Source organism: Elephas maximus, chromosome X (assembly GCF_024166365.1).
Source record: "Elephas maximus indicus isolate mEleMax1 chromosome X, mEleMax1 primary haplotype, whole genome shotgun sequence".
Lineage (NCBI taxonomy): Eukaryota > Metazoa > Chordata > Mammalia > Proboscidea > Elephantidae > Elephas > Elephas maximus.
This window is the reverse complement of record NC_064846.1, coordinates 161,671,860-161,690,547: the sequence shown is the minus strand read 5'-3', so window position 1 is coordinate 161,690,547 and position 18,688 is coordinate 161,671,860. Positions and strand designations below refer to the sequence as shown.

At 44.4% G+C, this 18,688-nt stretch overlaps 1 protein-coding gene across 2 annotated transcripts in view; it reads right to left on the bottom strand.

The window, feature by feature from the left end:
* RAI2 (retinoic acid induced 2) overlaps positions 1-3,940 on the bottom strand; it is a 79,489-nt gene extending 75,549 nt beyond the window's left edge. Inside the window, exon 1 of one of the 2 annotated variants that reach the window (XM_049872098.1) lies at positions 3,711-3,940. The gene's annotated coding sequence lies outside the window, so the exon portion shown is untranslated. Of the gene's footprint in view, positions 1-3,234; positions 3,519-3,710 lie in introns of those variants that run through there. The other variant, XM_049872097.1, reaches the window with a different exon arrangement.
* Between the last annotated feature and the right edge of the window lie 14,748 nt (positions 3,941-18,688).

Below are 18,688 nucleotides of genomic sequence, written 5' to 3'. Positions count from 1 at the left end.
AAAGCCTCTTTCTCTCAGGTCCCCACATATTCTGATTAGGGAGGCAGCCAAGTCAGAAACACCAGGATTTGGACCCTGGCTCCACCGGTAGCTCCAAAATTTCTAGAGGGTTAAAGGCCACCATCTGGGCTAAGGCACTTGGGTTGACAATTCATTTGCACAGCAAGTCCCCACCTAATTTTGCTTTTGAGTGTTTATTTATTTGAGATGGTTGAGCCAAAAACACCTCACCCACTCCTTGGTCCCACCATGGACCTCTGGCTCATTACTTAACCTGTCTGAGCCTCAGTTTCCTCATCTACAAGATGGGAATGATATTGTCCATCTCACAGGGATGTTCTAAGGATTAAATCAGGGCTTGTCAGCATGGAGCCCTGGTGGTGCAGTGGTTAAGAGCTTGGATGCCAACCTAAGGGTGGGCAGTTTGAATCCACCAGCTGCTCCCTGAAAACCCTGCGGAAGAGTTCTACTCTGTCCTATAGGGTCACTATGAGTTGGAGTTGATTGACAGCAATGGGTTTGGTTTTTGGGTTTTTGTCAGCATGGAACCACCAAGGACTAGAACTGGAGCATGAAACCAGGAACTTTGAGTCTCCAACCAAACATACCAATCTCTGAATTTCTCTCTGCCAGGTCTTCCCAGCAATGATTTATATAGCTCCCTCCCCACCACCCTTCACACCACCAGCCACATTATTTAGTCACTCATTGATTAAGCAACAGTTGGGTGTTGGGGATTCTGAGATGAAAAGGCACAATTTTTTCATCTTAAATAGTTAGGGACCTTCTTGGATCTATCTACTTAGCATACAAGCATGTACCATGGGTAAGTGGGCTAGCTCACAGGTGGGTACCATATTTTATGAATGGATAGGGGCTGAGAACTCTGACCATTGGGAGAAATAAATAAGGAACTTAGGGGAGGGACCGAGGGACATGTTGCCCCCTTTAAATCATAACCACCAAAGTCGGAAATCTGACACATGACTGGAAATTTCTCAGAGCCTCAGTTTCCTTATCTGTAAACAAATGCCTCAATCACAGGGAAGCTGTGAAGGTTTCCCACGTGTGAAATGCCTGGCAACAACTACCCTCCCCTCCCAAATCTAGGGTTTGGGGAGGAGCCAGAAATAGGCACTTGTTATTTTCTTCTTGTAGTTTCAGCACACGCTGTATGCTGTATGTGGAGATCTTTCTTCTCCATCCCGGGTCAAATGGATTAGAGGAGGCCGGTCCTGTCTTTAGCTGTCAGGTGATTAGACCGAGAGTTCTCTGTCCTCTGGCACTACAGCACTCCCAGCAACACCTTCCAGCTTTTTCTCTCTTGCATTTCAGATGGCCCTGTCTCGATGGCTCTGTTTTCCAGGTTCCTTTATTTATTTGTTTATTTTACAGTTCTTGCCCAACTCCCCACCACCACGTTCTTACACTGGGAACTGGCATCACCTGGAAAATGGTTTGCTCATTTGCTCCTGAGATGGGCAGGTGTTTCTGGGCCAAACTGCACTCCTGGAAGGCCAGGGCTTCTTTGCATATATAAAGGAACCCCTGAGTAGTTAAAAGGTCCTGTGAGCTAGTGCCAAAGCAGCTAGCACCCCAAGTTCCAGTCTGGCTTGGGTGACAGTGCCTGAGGAGCCTCGGTGATGCCCCTAGTGGGCATCTGTCAGGAGGGAGAAGCCCAATCCCAGGATACTCTCTGTGTGTGTGTGTCTGTGGTGTATAAGGGTGGGTAGCTTCTCTTTGAGTTTCTCAGAGGCAGAGAAACTGGGCTGACTCTGTGCCTCCAAGCCCAATCCTGGCTTCTGAAAGTGGTAGAGCTCCCCGTGATCACATTCGAGAAGACGTGGAGGAAAGAAACCCAACGGGTGGGAGCACAACACTGCTCTGGTCAGCGGCTCCCCGCCCACTAGCCTCGCAAGTGTCCGCTGCCATGCCACCACCCCTCTCCTGTAACAAAGGCACATTCACGCTACATTTTCAAAGTTATCAGAAGTCTCTTGGTCAATTAGCAAATAATTCTGATGACTCAAAAGGCGAAAGAAAGACATGTAGAAAACAGTGGGCAAGACTCCCTGAGAAAAGCAGAGAAAACCTTGCCCAATTCTAAGCGAAGTGACGAATTATTTTCTCCCTGCTGGCTGCTTTTCTCTCAGTTCTAAAGAGAAGCTTTCAAGAACCAGCTAAATAAAGGGATCACACCAGAGGACGCGAGATAATGCTAAATCAACAGAAACAAAGAACCCAAACGAAACAGAGCGAGCCATGAGAATACGCGGCTATCAAAACTTTGTTTGGCCGTATCTATTTATCATCGCTGCACACCCGGGCTCTGCGGAATATCATTCTGTTGATGTCACTTATCCTCAGCAAAATATTTACACATCCTTCAAAACGCCAGATGAGGGGGGCCAGCCGCGCACTGCCGCAAGCCGCCCTGCCAGCCCCATCGCCCAGTTGTGGGCAGAGCAGAAAATGGGGGCCCCAGGCGGGCAGTTCGAGCGGGGACAGGTAAGAGCCACCAACAGTTCCCGGAGCGCGGCCACCCAGGCGCTGCGCCCTACCCTGCCCACCTCTCCCCTACCTGCCTCTGCAAGCAGCAGCCACCTCCCCGATATAGTGTCCGCGCCTCCTCCTCCTCCCCCTGCCTTTCTCATTGATTAAGTTCTCAAACCATTGTTGAAGCCGGGTGGCTTCTCCCTGCAAAACTGGGCTAAATTCATTACGCTTGCCCCTGCCACAAAAGAAATATTCATAAAAGTTTGGCAGGCAGAAAGGGAGGCTGACTGCGTGCCATGGGGTGGGTGACAATTCTCTCTGCCAAAGCCACCTTCTTCCTCCTGGCCCCATCCCTCTCGCCATCCATCCGTCCTACCCCAAACCTACTCCAGGGACTTCTGAGACGGAAACACAAAGCAGCAGCTGTTTGGCAACATTTCTGCCCCTCGCCAGCAACTGTGATGGGATGCCATTTCCCCACCCAGGCGGAGCTTCCCCGGAACAATAGTCGGGCTTGAAACGGCAAACAAGCAAACACTCAGAGCACAACCCCAACCCCGAAACAGCCACCGCGGGAAGCAGCCGTGAACTCGCCGCGCGGGCAAAGGCACCGCCGAGACGCTCGCAAAAACGCAGCGACAACGCCGCTCAGTGCCTAACATGGCAGAAAGCCCGAGCCGACGCGGCCACCCGGGCTGGGCACCGGACGCGGGCCCCCGGGCGCCGGCGCGCACTCACCCGGCTCCGGGGGGCTGCGGGGCTGGCCGCGCTGCACAAAGACGAGCCCAGCGCGATCTGGCAAAAGCCAACTTTCCACCCGGCTCGCCAGGGCCGCCAGATACGTCAACAGGATCCATCTTTCGAAGGGCCTGGAAGGCGCCGGGTGCGCCGGGCCGGGTGCGGTGGCCGCGCGGGTGGAGGCGCGACCCACTCCGGGCCCCTGCCGGCTGGCCCGCCCGCGCCCCCTCCCCTGTCCGCCCGGCCAGCGCGCGGCGCCCGAACCGGGGTCGGAGCGGGCCCGGGCTTCTGCGGTGGCGCTCGGCCCGCGTCCCGCCCCGCCGGCCCGGCGCTGGCCCGGCCGCGTCCTGCCCCCGAGCAGGCCCCTCCCCGGCCGGGCCGCGGGCGCGCCCAGCCCCGTTTGCACCCCGCCGCCGCTGGCAGGTCCGGCCGGAGGGCGGGGAGCCTGACCCGCGCGGGGGCGCCGCGGCCGCTACCTCGATCGCGGCCGCCGCCTCCAGGAAGCCGCGGGCTGGTCGCGGGTGCCGGAGCTCTCGGGACTGGCCTCGCCACCGCCCGCCTGAAGGGGGTGCGCCGGGCTGGGAGCCGCCGTCGCCGCTGTCACAGAGCCGCTGTCTTCGCCGCCGCCGCCGCCGATGGTGCGTGAGTGTGTGTGCGCTGTGTCCGAGCGAGTGTGTGCTGCGTGCGGCGCCTGGCCTTTTACTATATACACGAGGGGTGGGAGGAGCGGGGAAGGGGAGGGCTTGGGGAGGCGGCGGCGGAGGGGGAGTCGAGGGGGGCGAAAGGGTACCCGAGGAGGCGGTGGCGGAGGAGGGACAGGTGATCTCGCCCACGGCGAGGGCGTGGCAGTGGGCGGCGCGAGATGGCAGGGGGAAGGGGCACCCGGGGAGGGCCGGCGGAGCGGGGACCCTGCTGCCTCCTGGCCGGCTGGGACCCATACCAGTCCTCAGGATGGTGAAGAGAGAGGGACAGACCCCAGGAGGAGAAAAGTGGCTGGCTGGTGACCGTGGGAGAGGTGGGGAGGGCCGGGCGAGCCACCTAAAATTCCAATTGTGAGCCAGGGCGAATATGCTTCACACAAAATGTGAGATTATTAAAAGCAAAATTGGTCCGGGGACGTAATCTCATTTCCTCATACTTGCCCGAGAGGTGATTCGTTTATTAATCTGATTAGCATTTGTTAAGCACCTAATGTTTGCCAGACATTGGACTAAGAACTGGAGTTACGGAGCTGATGGATAGATGGTTGCTGACCAGTAGGTAAATAATAGGTATAAGTAGTACTATTGATCATTCTAAAATTAAAAAAAAAAAACCTGAATTCTGAAAATGTTTTAAGAAAGCAGAGGATGCAACTACATTGATTTAACTGACCTCTAAAGATGTAAAGGTTTTTTTCTATTAATCAAAACAGGATGAAGATATTCCAGAGAGCAGGCAGAACAGAAATTACTTTAATCCAAGCAGAGAGCGGTAGGAATCCAGCTGCCTGTTTCAGACCCCAAGTCCCAACACTGTGCTAAGGAACCGTGACTCCCCTTTTGTGAGATATATCAACAGCAGCCTGTCTACTTTAATTAGTATGGGAACCCAAACTTGCGTTTGAAAAGTTGGATCCTCACCAGGATGTGTTGTATAGCGTGGCAGGAAGCAGGGCTGGTATGACTTTCCTGGGAACTTTTGCCTTTGTGGGTCCCTTCCTCCACACACGTGCACACACACACATACATACACACACACACACACATAAGTAAATAAAAATGACATTTTACAACTGCATTGATACAAATATATTAATATTGCATGTTAAAATATTTTCTCTGACCTACAAGGTCTTTTTTTTTTCTTCTGATTTTAAGAAATTAAAACTTTTCCATGGGCCCCTGAAAGTACTGTGGGCCCAGGCACTGTGCCACCTGTGCCTCATGGAGAAGGTGGCCCTGGTAGTACCATTCCTTGATACTGAACTTCCTCTTATGAAAAAGAAAAGTTAAATTAAAAAGCATCCAATTTACACTGGGGCAGAAAGACTGACAATGAAAGAATGGATACCAATGAATACCAACAGAAAGTACCAGTTCTTACTTGTTTCAGTCAGGTTCTTGGGGTTTTAAATCAGCCTCGAGTAATTAATGATACCTGTGGACATATTTATCTATGAATATGTCTTCAACCACTTTAGTAACCAAAGACTTCTTCTGTAGGTCTCAGAACTGTTCTGAGTGCTTGGATCAGGTCTGTGAGGTCTTGGTTGCCAAGGTTGCCAGGACCTCTCCCAAATATAACTAAAGACACAGCTGGGCAATTATAATTGGGCAAGTTCATGGATGAAAGAGCCATAAAGGTTTTGTGTGTGTTGAGGGGGTCTGTGTGTATAAGGTAGGGATTGATATCCTGGGAGGCAATTACTGGCCTCTTTCTTTTGTTGGCCTCATCACAACCCTGGGTTAATGTTTGATCCTCTCTGGCAGTCGTGAGTCATATTTGCCGCTCTTTCAGGTGCTTATGTTTTAGGGAAAGGTGACATTGATTCAGATTAATGCAAAATAAACAGACATCATGGCCACCATTCCCAAAGAAACATACAGTGGCACCTTTCTGTATGTTCAGTGTAGCTGCCCTTGCACAGGAAAGGAGAAAAGGAGACGTCCTTAAGGGCAGGTCTGGAATGTGTGTGTGTGTGTGTGTGTGTGAGAGAGAGAGAGAGAGAGAAAGAGGGAGAGATAGGATGTAGGGAGTGCTTTGGGACTGAAATAGGACATTAATATGGAAGAACTATGTTCACACCGTTAAAGGGATGCCCAAGGAAAAGAGGGAATAAAGGACATGCCCAAACAGCAGGAAAGAACAACAAAAATCTGTCAGGGTTGGCCAGGGTAATTTTTCAAATCTGCAATTCTAAAATTGGGTGATTTTAAGTAACCAAAAAAACTAAACCTGTTGCCCTCAAGTCACTTCCAACTCACAGTGACCCTGTAGGACAGAGTAGAGCTTCCCCATAGGGTTTCTTAGGCTGTAATCTTTTCAGAAGCAGATTGCCAGGTCTTTCTCTGGCCGAGCAGCTGGTGGGTTTGAACCACCAACCTTTTGGTTAGCAGCTGAGTGCTTAACCACGGTGCCACCAGGGCTTTTTGATTTTAAGTAAGGACCCCCAAATCTTTCCATCTCAGATCTGATTTTTTTTTTAATCTAAATCTTGCTTCTCTTATAGTGTCTCATAATCTAGTTTTCATGTACTGGCCAGATAAGGGATTCATTTATTTATCCAATAAACATTTAGTAAACACCTACTGTGTGCAAGTTGGTGTCTCTGAGTGGCACGAATGGTTAAGTGCTCAGCTGCTAACCAAAAGATTGGCAGTTCAAGTCTACCTAGAGATGCCTCAGAAGAAAGGCCTGGCCACCTACTTCTGAAAACTTAGCCATTGAAAACCCTATGGAGCACAGTTCTATTCTGACACAAATGGGGTTGCCACAAGTTAAAATTGAGTCCATGGCAACTGGTGGTGGTTGCAGTATGCCAGTCACTGAGCTAAGGACTGAGGTTAGAGAGATGGTTAATATATGGTTGCTGACCCCAAGGAGTTCATAGACCAGTAAATAAACAGCTACTAATACAATGTAATACTGTGTGTTACGAGATGAAGTATAAGAGGGGGAATACCTAAGGAGTAGGCCCGTTCCTGTACTGGGAAGGAATGGAGAATGGGGCAGAGCAGGGCAGCCAGAAAAGATTTTACAGAAATGGTGATGGAAGCTTCCAAAGTAACGGGAAGGGATTACAACAGGAAGGAACAGCAGGCAGCAAAGCATGAATGCAGAGCATGTTCTAGGGGCTGCAAATAGTTGTGTGAGGCTAGAATAGAGGTTGGAAGGAATAGCTGAGGAGGGAGAAAAGGAAGCAAAGGTCCCTGGTCTGTCCTGTGAAGGTGCTTTCTTGTGTTGTCAGTGGGGAGCCAGTGAATGACTTTAAGCAAGGGAGTGACAGGACAGATTTGGATGTAGGAACAATCACTCTGGTGGTTGATGTGGAGGGCTGACTGGAGGGAGGTGAACTTGACAGCAGGGAGACCAGGTAAGAGGCTGCTGCAGTGATCAGGGTTTGAATCCAGACAGCATCAGCAGAGATGAAGAGCAGGAACTTGAGTCAAGTGGTACTCAGGGTGGAGAATCAACAGGACTTAAAGGGGGAAGGAAATAGGAAGAGTTAGGGTGATTGATGCGTGGTGAATCGGGTGGCAGGGTGGGTGAGGGTGTGGTCACTGAGCTAGAGGTTCTAATAAGAGAAGCATATTTGGGGCTGGAGGTGATGAATGTCATAAGTCCCCCCAGGAGCAAATCCTGAGGCAAGGATTTGAGTACCGACAGTTCATTTGGAAGATGAAGGAAACACTGGTAGAGGAGTGGGGGAAGTGAGACAGATAAGGGATGGCAGCCAATAGGGGGTAGCTATTTTATCCAGACCAGTGCCCACTGTAGGCAACTGGAGCTTCATCCCACAGGCCAACTCTTGGACTTGATGCAATGCACCCACTTCGGAGTCATCCCACTTAGAGAGAGGAAGCTGGCTGAGGGTTATCCTGGGGGTGCTGATTTTCTGGTAGTTCTGACCTGCTGCTCAGCATTGGCAGAGGGTCCATTTCAGGTACAGAGATAAGATCCTGACAGCTGGATGTCTATGGAGCACTTTGAAAAGGTAGCATCTGAGAAAGAGGGGTGGGACAGCATCAGTGCCTACTCCAGGGAGTTCTTGAGTTTGAGGTGCCTGGTGGGTAGCCACATAGAGATGTCCAGTAGACATTTGGAAGAACAGATTTGGAGTTCAAAATCTAAGCTGGATATCTAGATTTTGGAGTTGTTAGACCATGCATATTGGTTGAAACGGTGGGCGTGAATGGGCTTTGCAGAGGATATATGTGAATTGAGAAGGTGGCTTAGTCTGTCACCTCGGGGTACGCCAGCATGATTTGACCTGACCTGCATGAACATCATTTTGGCCTTTTCAAGGGGTTCCTGAGACCTCTGAAGTTATAGGTGCCAATTTAGTGCTCATGGATGTGAAGGTCCCTGGGGGAAAGAGTCCATTGCTTTCAAGAGGTTCTTAGGGGGATCTATACTATACTGAAGTTGAATAATGTATTTAAAATTGAAGGTTTAAAAAAATTTGGGTGGTCAATAATATTTATTGAATGCTTGAGTGATTGAATGAATGAGGCCAACATTTGAAAACATGATCACAATGCAAAGGAATAAATGCTGGAAAAAACCATATTTCCGGGAGTAATTGAAGCACATAAGATTGAAATTAAACCTGGGTCTGGGAAAAGGGGTTGGAAAGCATTCAGAGAAATAGCCCATGAGAATGACATTTTTACCTGAGGAGTGTTTAGAGCCCATGGGCTAAGAGAAAGGCTTTGACTGTTTTGCTAATGTAGTCTGCATGGGGACTTTGATATTCTTCATTTGAAGATTTCATATGAACTATATTATGATCTTTGTGTAAAATTAGCAAAGACTGAATCAAAGGCTATGTGAGTTGGTCCTTCAGTTAGTCAATCAATAAACATACACTGAGAAGCTATTACTTTACAGTCCTGAGCTAAGTGCTGAACTCAAAGAATAACAGAGCATTATCCCTGCCCTGCACTGACGTCTGTCAGAGCCCAGTTGTAGCTCTGTCTAGCCTCACAGTCAGTAGAGCATTTGAGTTCATAGAGATTTTTGAGAAATGATCAAGAGTAAAAACCAAACCCATTGTAAAGTGCTTTGCTGGTGGCCATGACACTCTGCATCCCCCATTCCTCTTTCCTCACAGAACTCTGATGTTCAGGTATCCATCCCTCCCCTATGAAACCCATGTGCCTTAGAATTTGATCCCAGCTTCAAGGTAAGTGTGTTAAGAAAAATTGCATCCCCTGTGCTATAATTTGGGCCAAACAAATGAAAGGAAGGATTTTTCTAAGAGCTTACAGGTAAGTTCTTACTCTTCCAGGAAAGCATCCATTGCTCTTCCAATAGATGTGAGGATAATGTATCCCCATTTGCAACTGACTGCAAAAACATGATGCAGGTGACCATGTAATTGATCATCTAAATCAAGATACTACCAAAGGTGAAAATATTGAATGATGCAGGAAGCATCAAAAGGAGATGCGAGGAATGCACAGAGTCACTGTACCAAAAAGAATTGGTCAATACTCAACCATTTCAGGAGGTAGCATATGATCAAGAACCAATGGTATTTAGGAAGACGTCCCAGCTGCACTGAAGGCATTGGTAAAAAACAAGTCTCCAGGAATTGATGGAATACCAATTGAGATGTTTCAACAACTGGATGCAGCTCTGAATGTGCTCACTTGGCTATACCAAGAAATTTGGAAGATAGCTACCTGGCCAACTGACTGGAAGAGATCCATATTTGTGCCCATTCCAAAGAAAGGTGACCCAAGAGAATGCGGAAATTATTGAACAATATCATCAATATCACACACAAGCAAAATTTTGCTGAAGATCATTGAAAAGCATTTACGGCAGAATATCGAGAGGGAACTATCAGAAATTCATGCCGGATTCAAAAGAGGACATGGAACCAGGGATATCATTGCTGATGTCAGATGGATCCTGGCTGAAAGCAGAGAATTCCAGAAAGATGTTTACCTGTGTTTTATTGACTATGCAAAGGCATTTGACTGTGTGGATCATAACAAATTATGGGTAACATTGCGGAGCATGGGAATCCCCAGACACTTAATTGTGCTCGTGAATAACCTGTACATAGACCAAGAGGCAGTTGTTTGAACAGAACAAGGGGATACTGCATGATTTAAAGGCAGGAAAAGTGTGTGTCAGGGTTGTATCCTTTTACTGTACATATTCAGTCTGTATGCTGAGCAAATAATCTGAGAACCTGGACTATATGAAGAAGAACGGGGCATCAGGATTGGAGGAAGACTCATTAACAAACTGCATTATGTAGAACACACAACCTTGCTTGCTGAAAGTGAAGAGGACTTGGAGTACTTACTGATGAAGATCAAAGACTACAGTGTTCAGAGTATGGATTGCACCTCAACATAAAGAAAACAAAGATTCTCATAACTGGACCAATAAGCAACACCATGATAAATGGAGAAAAGATTGAAGTTGTCAAGGATTTCATTTTAATTGAATCCACAATCAACAGCCATGGCAGCAGCAGTCGAGAAATCAAACAACACATTGCATTGGGCAAATCTGCTGCAAAAGACCTCCTTAAAGTGTTCAAAAGCAAAGATGTCACCTTGAAGACCAAGGTGCACCTGACCCAAGCCATGGTATTTTCAATTGCCTCATATACACACACACAAAAGCTGGACAATGAATAAGGAAGACTGAAGAATTGACACCTTGGAATTATGGTGTTGATGAAGAATATTGAATATACTATGGACTACCAGAAGAACAAACAAATCTGTCTTGGAAGTATAGCCAGAATGCTCCTTAGAAGCAAGAATGGTGAGACTTCGTCTTATGTACTTTGGACATGTTATTAGGAGGGACCAATCCCTGGAGGACATCATGCTTGGTTAAGCCGAAAGTCAGTGAAAAAGAAGACCTCAACAAGATGGATTGACACAGTGGCTGCAACAATGGGCTCAAGCATAACAATGATCCTGAGGATGGTGCAGGACCGGGCAGTATATTGTTCTGTTGTACATAATAGGGTCTCTGTGAGTCAAAACCAATTCAATGGCACCTAACAACAACAAACCAAAAGTGAAAGGGTTGCTATTAATAAATATGTTGGGGCAAAAGCATAAACTGGGCCTTCCCAGTAAGCCAGGATATATGGTCACCCTACCATCATGCTGGGAACCAGATGTAGAGGAGCTGATGCTCAAGGCAGCACAACAAAAACAGGAAGAACCTGGGATATGACCATGTTATTGAACTTCTAGAACAACCAACACTGGAGCCACTGTACCTTGGACTTCCTGTTATATAAATTATTACATTGCTTTATAGGTTAAGCTTCTTTCAGTCAGGCCCCTATTGCTTACAGCTGAAAGCATCTTAAGACACGCATGCAATTAACGGGATGGTTTTTTGTTGTGTTTTAGTTACAGAGGAGTAAGGCCCATTCTGGAGTCAAGAAATTTAACACAACTAAGTGTAGGGAAGAAGTAGTTGGGAATTGATATTTTAATCTGACTTTAAAGACAAGAAAGAAAATAACCTAAACTAGAATGTGATTAAAGTACATGGTTCTGCAGATGGAAGGTCAGTTGTGCATGTGGCAGTTTTCATTCTTTGTTGTTGTTGTTAGGTGCCACTGAATTGGTTCCAACTCATAACGACCGTATGTACAGCAGAAGGAAACACTGCCCAGTCCTGTGACATCCTTACCTGGTGGCCTACTTCCGAAAAAAAAAAACTAGCCAGCAAAAACCTTATGAATAGCAGCAGAACATTGTCTGATACAGTGCTGGAAGATCAGTCCCTCCGGTTGGAAGTTACTCAAAATATGACTAGGGAAGAGCTGCCTCCTCAAAGTAGATAGAGTCAAACTTAATGACGTGGAAGGAGTCAAGCTTTCAAGACCTTCATTTGTTTGCTGATGTAGCTCGACTCAAAATGAGAAGAAACAGCTGCAAGTATCCATTAATAATAGGAACATGGAATGTATGAAGTATGACTCTAGGAAAACTGGACACATCAAAAACAAAATGGAACACATAAACATCAATATCCTAGGCATTAGCTGAAATGGACTGGTATTGGCCATTTTGAATCAGACAATCATATGGTCTGCTTTGCTGGGAATGAGAAATGGCATTGCTTTCATCGTCAAAAAGATCTACCCTGAAGTACATTGCTGTCAGTGACAGGATAATATCCATGTGCCTGTAAGGAAGACCAGTTAATATGACTATTACTCAAATTTACTCACCAACCACTAGGACCAAAGATGAAAAAACTGAAGTTTTTACCAACTTCTGCAGTCTGAAATTGATCAAACATGCAATCAGGATGCACTGATAATTACTGGTTATTGGAATGCGAAAGTTGGAAACAAAGAAGGATCAGTAGTTGGAAAATATGGCCTTGGGGATAGAAACGATGCTGGAGATTGCATGATAGAATTTTGCAAGACCAACGACTTCTTCATTGCAAATACCTTTTTTCAACAACATAAACGGTGACTATAAACACGGACCTTGTCAGATGGAATACACAGGAATCAAATTGACTACATCTGTGGAAAGAGACGATGGAAAAGCTCAATATCATCAGTCAGAACAAGGCCAGGGGCCGACTGCAGAACAGTCTGTCAATTGCTCATATGCAAGTTCAAGTTGAAGCTGAAGAAAATTAGAACAAGTCCTTGAGGGCCAAAGTATAACCTTGAGCATATTCCACCTGAATTTAGAGACTACCTCAAGAATAGATTTGACACATGGAACACTAATGACCAAAGACCAGACGAGTTGTGGAATGACATTAAGGACATCGTACAAGAAGAAAGCAAGAGGTCATTAAAAATACAGGAAAGAAAGAAAAGACCAGAATGGATGACAGAAGAGACTCTGAAACTTGCTCTTGAACCTAAAGTAGCTAAAACGAAGGGAAGAAATGATGAAATAAAAGAGCTGAACAGACGATTTCAAAGGGTGGCTTGAAAAGACAGAGTAAAGTAATATGATGACATGTGCAAAGACCTGGAGTTAGAAAACCAAAAGGGAAGAACACACTCAGCGTTTCTCAAGCTGAAAGAACTGAAGAAAAAATTCAAGCCTTGAGTTGCAATAATGATGGATTCTATGGGCAAAATATTGAATGACACAGGAAGCATCAAAAGACGATGGAAAGAATACACAGAGTCACTGTACCAAAAAGAATTGGCTGACATTCTGTCATTTCAGGAGGTAGCATATGATCAGGAACCGATGGTACTGAATGAAGAAGTCCAAGCCACTCTGAAGACATTGGCGAAAAGAAAGGCCATATAAATGAAACACAGGTAAACATCTTTCTGGTATTTTCTGCTTTCAGCCAAGATCCATCTGACATCAATAATGATACCCCTCATTCAACGTCCTCTTCTGAATCCAGCTTGAATTTCTGACAGTTCCCTCTTGATGTACTGCTGCAGCTCCTTTTCAATGATCTTCAGCAAAATTTCACTTGCATGTGATATTAATGATATTGTTCAATAATTTCTGTTGGATCACCTTTCCTTGGAATGCGCACAAATATGGATCTCTTCCAGTTGGTTGGCCAGGTAGCTGTCTTCCAAATTTCTTGGCATAGGCGAGTGAGAACTTTCAGCGTTGCATCCCTTTGTTGAAGAATCTCAACTGCTATCCCGTCAATTCCCGGAGCCTTGTTTTTTGCCAGTGCCATTAGTGCACCTGGGACTTCTTCCTTTAATACCATCGGCTCTTAACCATATGCTACCTCTTGAAATGGTTGAACATCACCCAATTCTTTTTGGTACAATGACTCTGTGTATTCCTTCCATCTGCTTTTGATGCTTCCTGTGTCATTCAGTATTTTGCCCGTCTAAACCAAACTAAACCCATTGCCATCAAGTCGATTCCGACTCATAATGACCCTATAGGACAGAGTAGAACTGCCCCCATAGGGTTCCCAAGGAATGGCTGGTAGAATCTTTCAATATTGCAACTCGGGGCTTGAATTTTTCCTTCAGTTCTTTCAGTTTGAGAAATGCTGAGCTTGTTTTTCCCTTTTTGTTTTCTAACTCTAGGTCTTTGCACATTTCATTATAATATTTTAGTTTGTCTTGTCTTGCTTTGGCTCTCGTGGGCTTGTTTGAATTTTCTTCAGCTTCAATTTGAACTTGCATGTGAGCAATTAATGCTGCAAGTTGCAAGGGGTTAAAAGAGTCCACAAAGTCATTCATTTTTGAACAGGACATCGATGTATAATACAAAAGAGTCTTCAATCATTTCATTTTCCTTCATCTGGGAAAACTCAAATTATAGAATTTTATACGTGGAACAATTTTATAGAAGGAGGAAGAGAGAGCAAGAGTAATGCCTCTCTTGTCTAAGATGGTCAGCATTTTTAATTGCCATCCTTTGCACTTGTGGCCTGTGTGCACCACGTCAACATCTAATTGCCCACACAAGAGTGCTTACCATCAGACCCTGCTTATTTTGGCCCTTCTCAGATGGATTCTGTCATGACTCGTCACTCCTAGGACTATCCTTGCCCAGTCACTGAGCCAGACCTCCAGTGCTTTGGGTCTGAAAGGAAGCTGTCTTCTCACATGTAAGCTTCTCCTGTCCCCAAGGTGAGTCTACTGGGCATCGCTCAGCCACAGGGCCACAGCATTCCTCACATGGCATCTTCACACATTGGGCCATCTATAAAATTAGGCTTCTACGTTTGTTTCTCTACAGAGCTCTCAAGCTTTCCGTTGGAAATGTAACTCTACCACGTAATCCAACTAACTAAATGTACCTGTCAACTCTGATGTCCACATTGCTGCGCACCCGCGATAGAGTTGGTTTCCCTTTCATCAGTGTCCTGCCTTGAAGTGACTGCCTGGAACTTGACAGGAGTGTTACATAAATTTCAGACCGCCACCATCCTTTGGAAGAAGACCAAAACCCATTGCCGTCGAGTCAATTCTGACTCATAGCGACCCTACAGGACAGAGTAGAACTGCCCCACAGGGTTTCCAAGGAACGGCTGGTGGATTTGAACTGCCTGCCTTTTGGGTAGCAGCTGAGCTCTTAACCAGTTTAACACCAGGACTCCTCAGAAGAAAGGCCTGGCGATCTACTTCCAAAAATCCAAAAATTAGTCTTCGAAAAACCCTATGGAGCCCAGTTCTACTCTGACACACATGGGAGTGCCATGAATCAGAATCATTTCCTCAGCAATTGGTACTGGGGCCAACATTCTGGATCACCTCACCCCTTCTCTCACATATCCTTGCTAGAGATTTATAGGGGTTGTTTTTGTTTTGTAAAGAACAAACATTTTACTAGCAAATAAAGATGACCTTTTGAAGAATCCAACATCATTGCTTTAGAAAAATATTCACAGTTAATGTAGAAATACTGTAGAATACAAATAATATATTCTTTTAAAAATGAATTTTTCATTATAATATTCATTTAAAAATTCAACGTAAGTGTAAAAGACTATTCTGTTTGCAATATAAATATTCAGTCATAACTACTCTTAATGATATGCATACTTCCTTCAAGTTTTTCTCTTTATAGTTGTATTTACACAACTGAAATAATATTACATATGCTTTTAGTCCCGCTTTGTCTCAATATCTTCAACTAATAAGCATTTTCCCATAGCATTCCAATAATGTTACATAATTGCAATAAACATTTTCAGTGGCTGTATACAATTTTATTAAGTGGATTCATCACCATATACTTAGGTATTCCCTTACTGTTGGAAGTGTAGACCATTCCCAAATTCTGCTGTTATAAAGAACACTGCAATTAGGATCTTTGTATATATCAATGTTCCCCATTAATAATTATTTCTTAGAATAAATACACAGCTGTAATATTTCTGTGATAGACACAGAAACTGTAACATGTTGCCAAACTGATTTACAGGTCCCTGGATGGCGCAAGGAAACCCTGGTGGCATAGTGGTTAAGTGCTACGGCTGTTAACCAAGAGGTCGACAGTTCAAATCTGCCAGGTGCTCCTTGGAAACTCTATGGGGCAGTTCTACTCTGTCCTGTAGGGTCGCTAGGAGTCGGGATTGACTTGACGGCAGTGGGTTTGGTTTTTGGTTTGGATGGCGCAAATGGTTTGTGCTTGGCTGGTGACTGAAAGGTTGGTGAGTCGAACCTACCCAGTGGCACTGTGGAAGAAAAGGCCTGGGAATCTGCTTCTGTAAAGATTACAGCCAAGAAAACCCTATGAAACAGTTCTGACATGGGGTCACCAGGAGTCAGAATTGAGTCAAAGGCACCAGACAACAACAACCAACTGATTTACAAAAAGGATATTCCATTTACCACTCCAAATATGAGGTGGGAGGGTGCCTGTCTTATAAGTAAGTACTCACCACCCTGGGACCAAAAAAAAAAAAAAAAGTCTCACATTGTTTTAAACTGTGTTTCTCTCATTACCAGGGAGGTGGACCATTTTTATTTGTGTTCTTGCTGCTTGTATGCCTAAGGGAATTGCCAGTTTATTGCCTTCACCCAATTTTTAGTTAAATTATAGTGTTTGCATCTTATCAGTGTGTATGTGTCCTTTATTTAATAAGAAATAAACACATATCATAATGACAACAAACATAGACCCCACTTTTCCATGAGTTTTGGCTACTATTTTATATAGACAAGTTTTCAATTTTTAATAAGGTCAAAATCTATCTGTCTTGTGCTTTGTGCTGTTTTCTATTATTTGAGGAAAAATTACTCTACCTTAAAGAAGTCCATTTTTATTAATTTAGAATTTTCTGCTATTTGTTTTAAAGTGGGACCCTAACTATATCATTTTTTTCCCAAGTAGTTGACCAATTGTCTGGACACTATTTAGTATGAATTTCCTTCTTAATTGATTTGTGCTTTTGAATTTAGAAAATAATAAGCTAATATTTAATAGGTTCTGTTTCTGGGCTGTCAGTTCTGTTTTGTGGCTCTGTCTCTCTTTTTTAGATTAAGCTTTTTATGTCGAGATAGTTGTAGTTTCACATGCAGTTGTAAGAAATAATTCAGAGAGGTCCCATTGTGCCCTTTACCCCATTTCCCCCAATGGTAATGACTTGCAAAATTACGGCACAATATCACAACCAGAATATTGACATTGGTACAATCCACCAATCTTATTCAGATTTCCTCAGTTTTAGTTACAATCATTGATTTGTGAGTGCATGTGTGTGTGTAATTAGTTCTATGCAATTTGTGTATCCACCACAATAGTCAAGACACAGAACATTTTTATCACCACAAGGGTCTCTTGTATTGCTCTTTTATAACCACACCCACCTCTCTTCCATTCGTTGAATTTCTGGAATAAATTCCACTTGGTCATGGTGTATAACTCTTTTTATACATTGTTTGATTCAATTTACTAATATTTTGTTGAGGATTTTTGCATCTAAGTTTATGAGCTATATTGGTATGTAGTTTTATACTATTTTGTCTAGCTTTGGTATCAGGGTAGTATTTTCCTCGTAAAATAAGTTGGGAAGTTTTCTTTTCGATTTTTTGGAAAAGATTGTGTAAAATTGGTATTAATTCTTCTTTAAATATTTGGTGGTGGTTGTATGTCATTGAGTAGATTCCAACTCATAGTGACTGTAATATTTGGTAGGACTCTGCAGTGAAACTGCCTGGGCCTAGAGGTTTCGTTTTGGGGAGTTTTAAGATCACAAATTCAATGTCTTTGATGTTTACAGGGCCATTTAGAGTGTCTGTTTTATCTTGGTTGAGTTCTGGTAGTTTGTGGCTTTGAAATGTGCTAGCATGAGGTTGTTTGTAGCATTCCCTAATTATCCTTTTAGTGGCTACAGGATCTGCAGCGATGCCTCCTGTTTCATTCCTGATATTGGTGACTATGTCTTCTCTAATTTTTGTCAGCCATACTAGAACTTTATCAATTTTCTTTTTTTTTTTTTTGAAGAGCCAGCATTTTATTTAATTGGTTTATACTGTTTTCCTATTTTCAGTTTTATCAATTCCTGCTCTTTATTATTTCCTTCCTTCTGCTTGCTGTGGTTGGGAGTCGGGAAATGCCAGGCCTGGATCATCTTCGTCTGTTGGGTCGGGGGACGATATAAGACACCCTGCTGCTGTGTTGTTCCTCCAGTCCTGGGATCCCAAACCAGCTTTCCTTTCTCTTACCACCTTTCAGAGTTCCCTTTTGGTTGCCTATTGAGTTCTTTCCATAGTTTATAATTGTACTTAGCAAGGAGGAGCAGGGTGAAACAGGTCTAAGCCATCTTGTCCAGACAAACGCGATTTTTTTAATTGTTAATGGTTTATTTTAAAACTGAAGGACAATTCAAGAAACTGATTCTTGCTGATTATTACATGATTGCTACTAAAAAACAAAAAAGTTGGCTTAGAAAGAAAGTCAATTTTTAAAAAACGATCTGCTCCAGGTGTCAGATATATCGCCGAGAGTGAGCAAAGTAAGAGATGAGAAAGATTGCATAAAACGGCCTTGAAGCCAGGAGTGGAAAGAGTGTTAAGAAGCTGAAAGGGGTTATTATTATATCTGTTTTATGATGGGATTAGAAACCAAAGGATCTGAAGCATTAGGTGGCTTGCCCAAAATTGCTTGAGCATTCGGTGGCAGGATGGTTGCTGAACTCAGGATTATGACATTCCAAGACCATGGTAACAGCACACTGTTTCCCTGGGCACTGCTTTCAAACTCCAAACAACACTTACTAGAAGATGTACTTCAACAGTGGAGTAAACCTTTTGCCTATCTGGCAAATGAACAAAACCGTG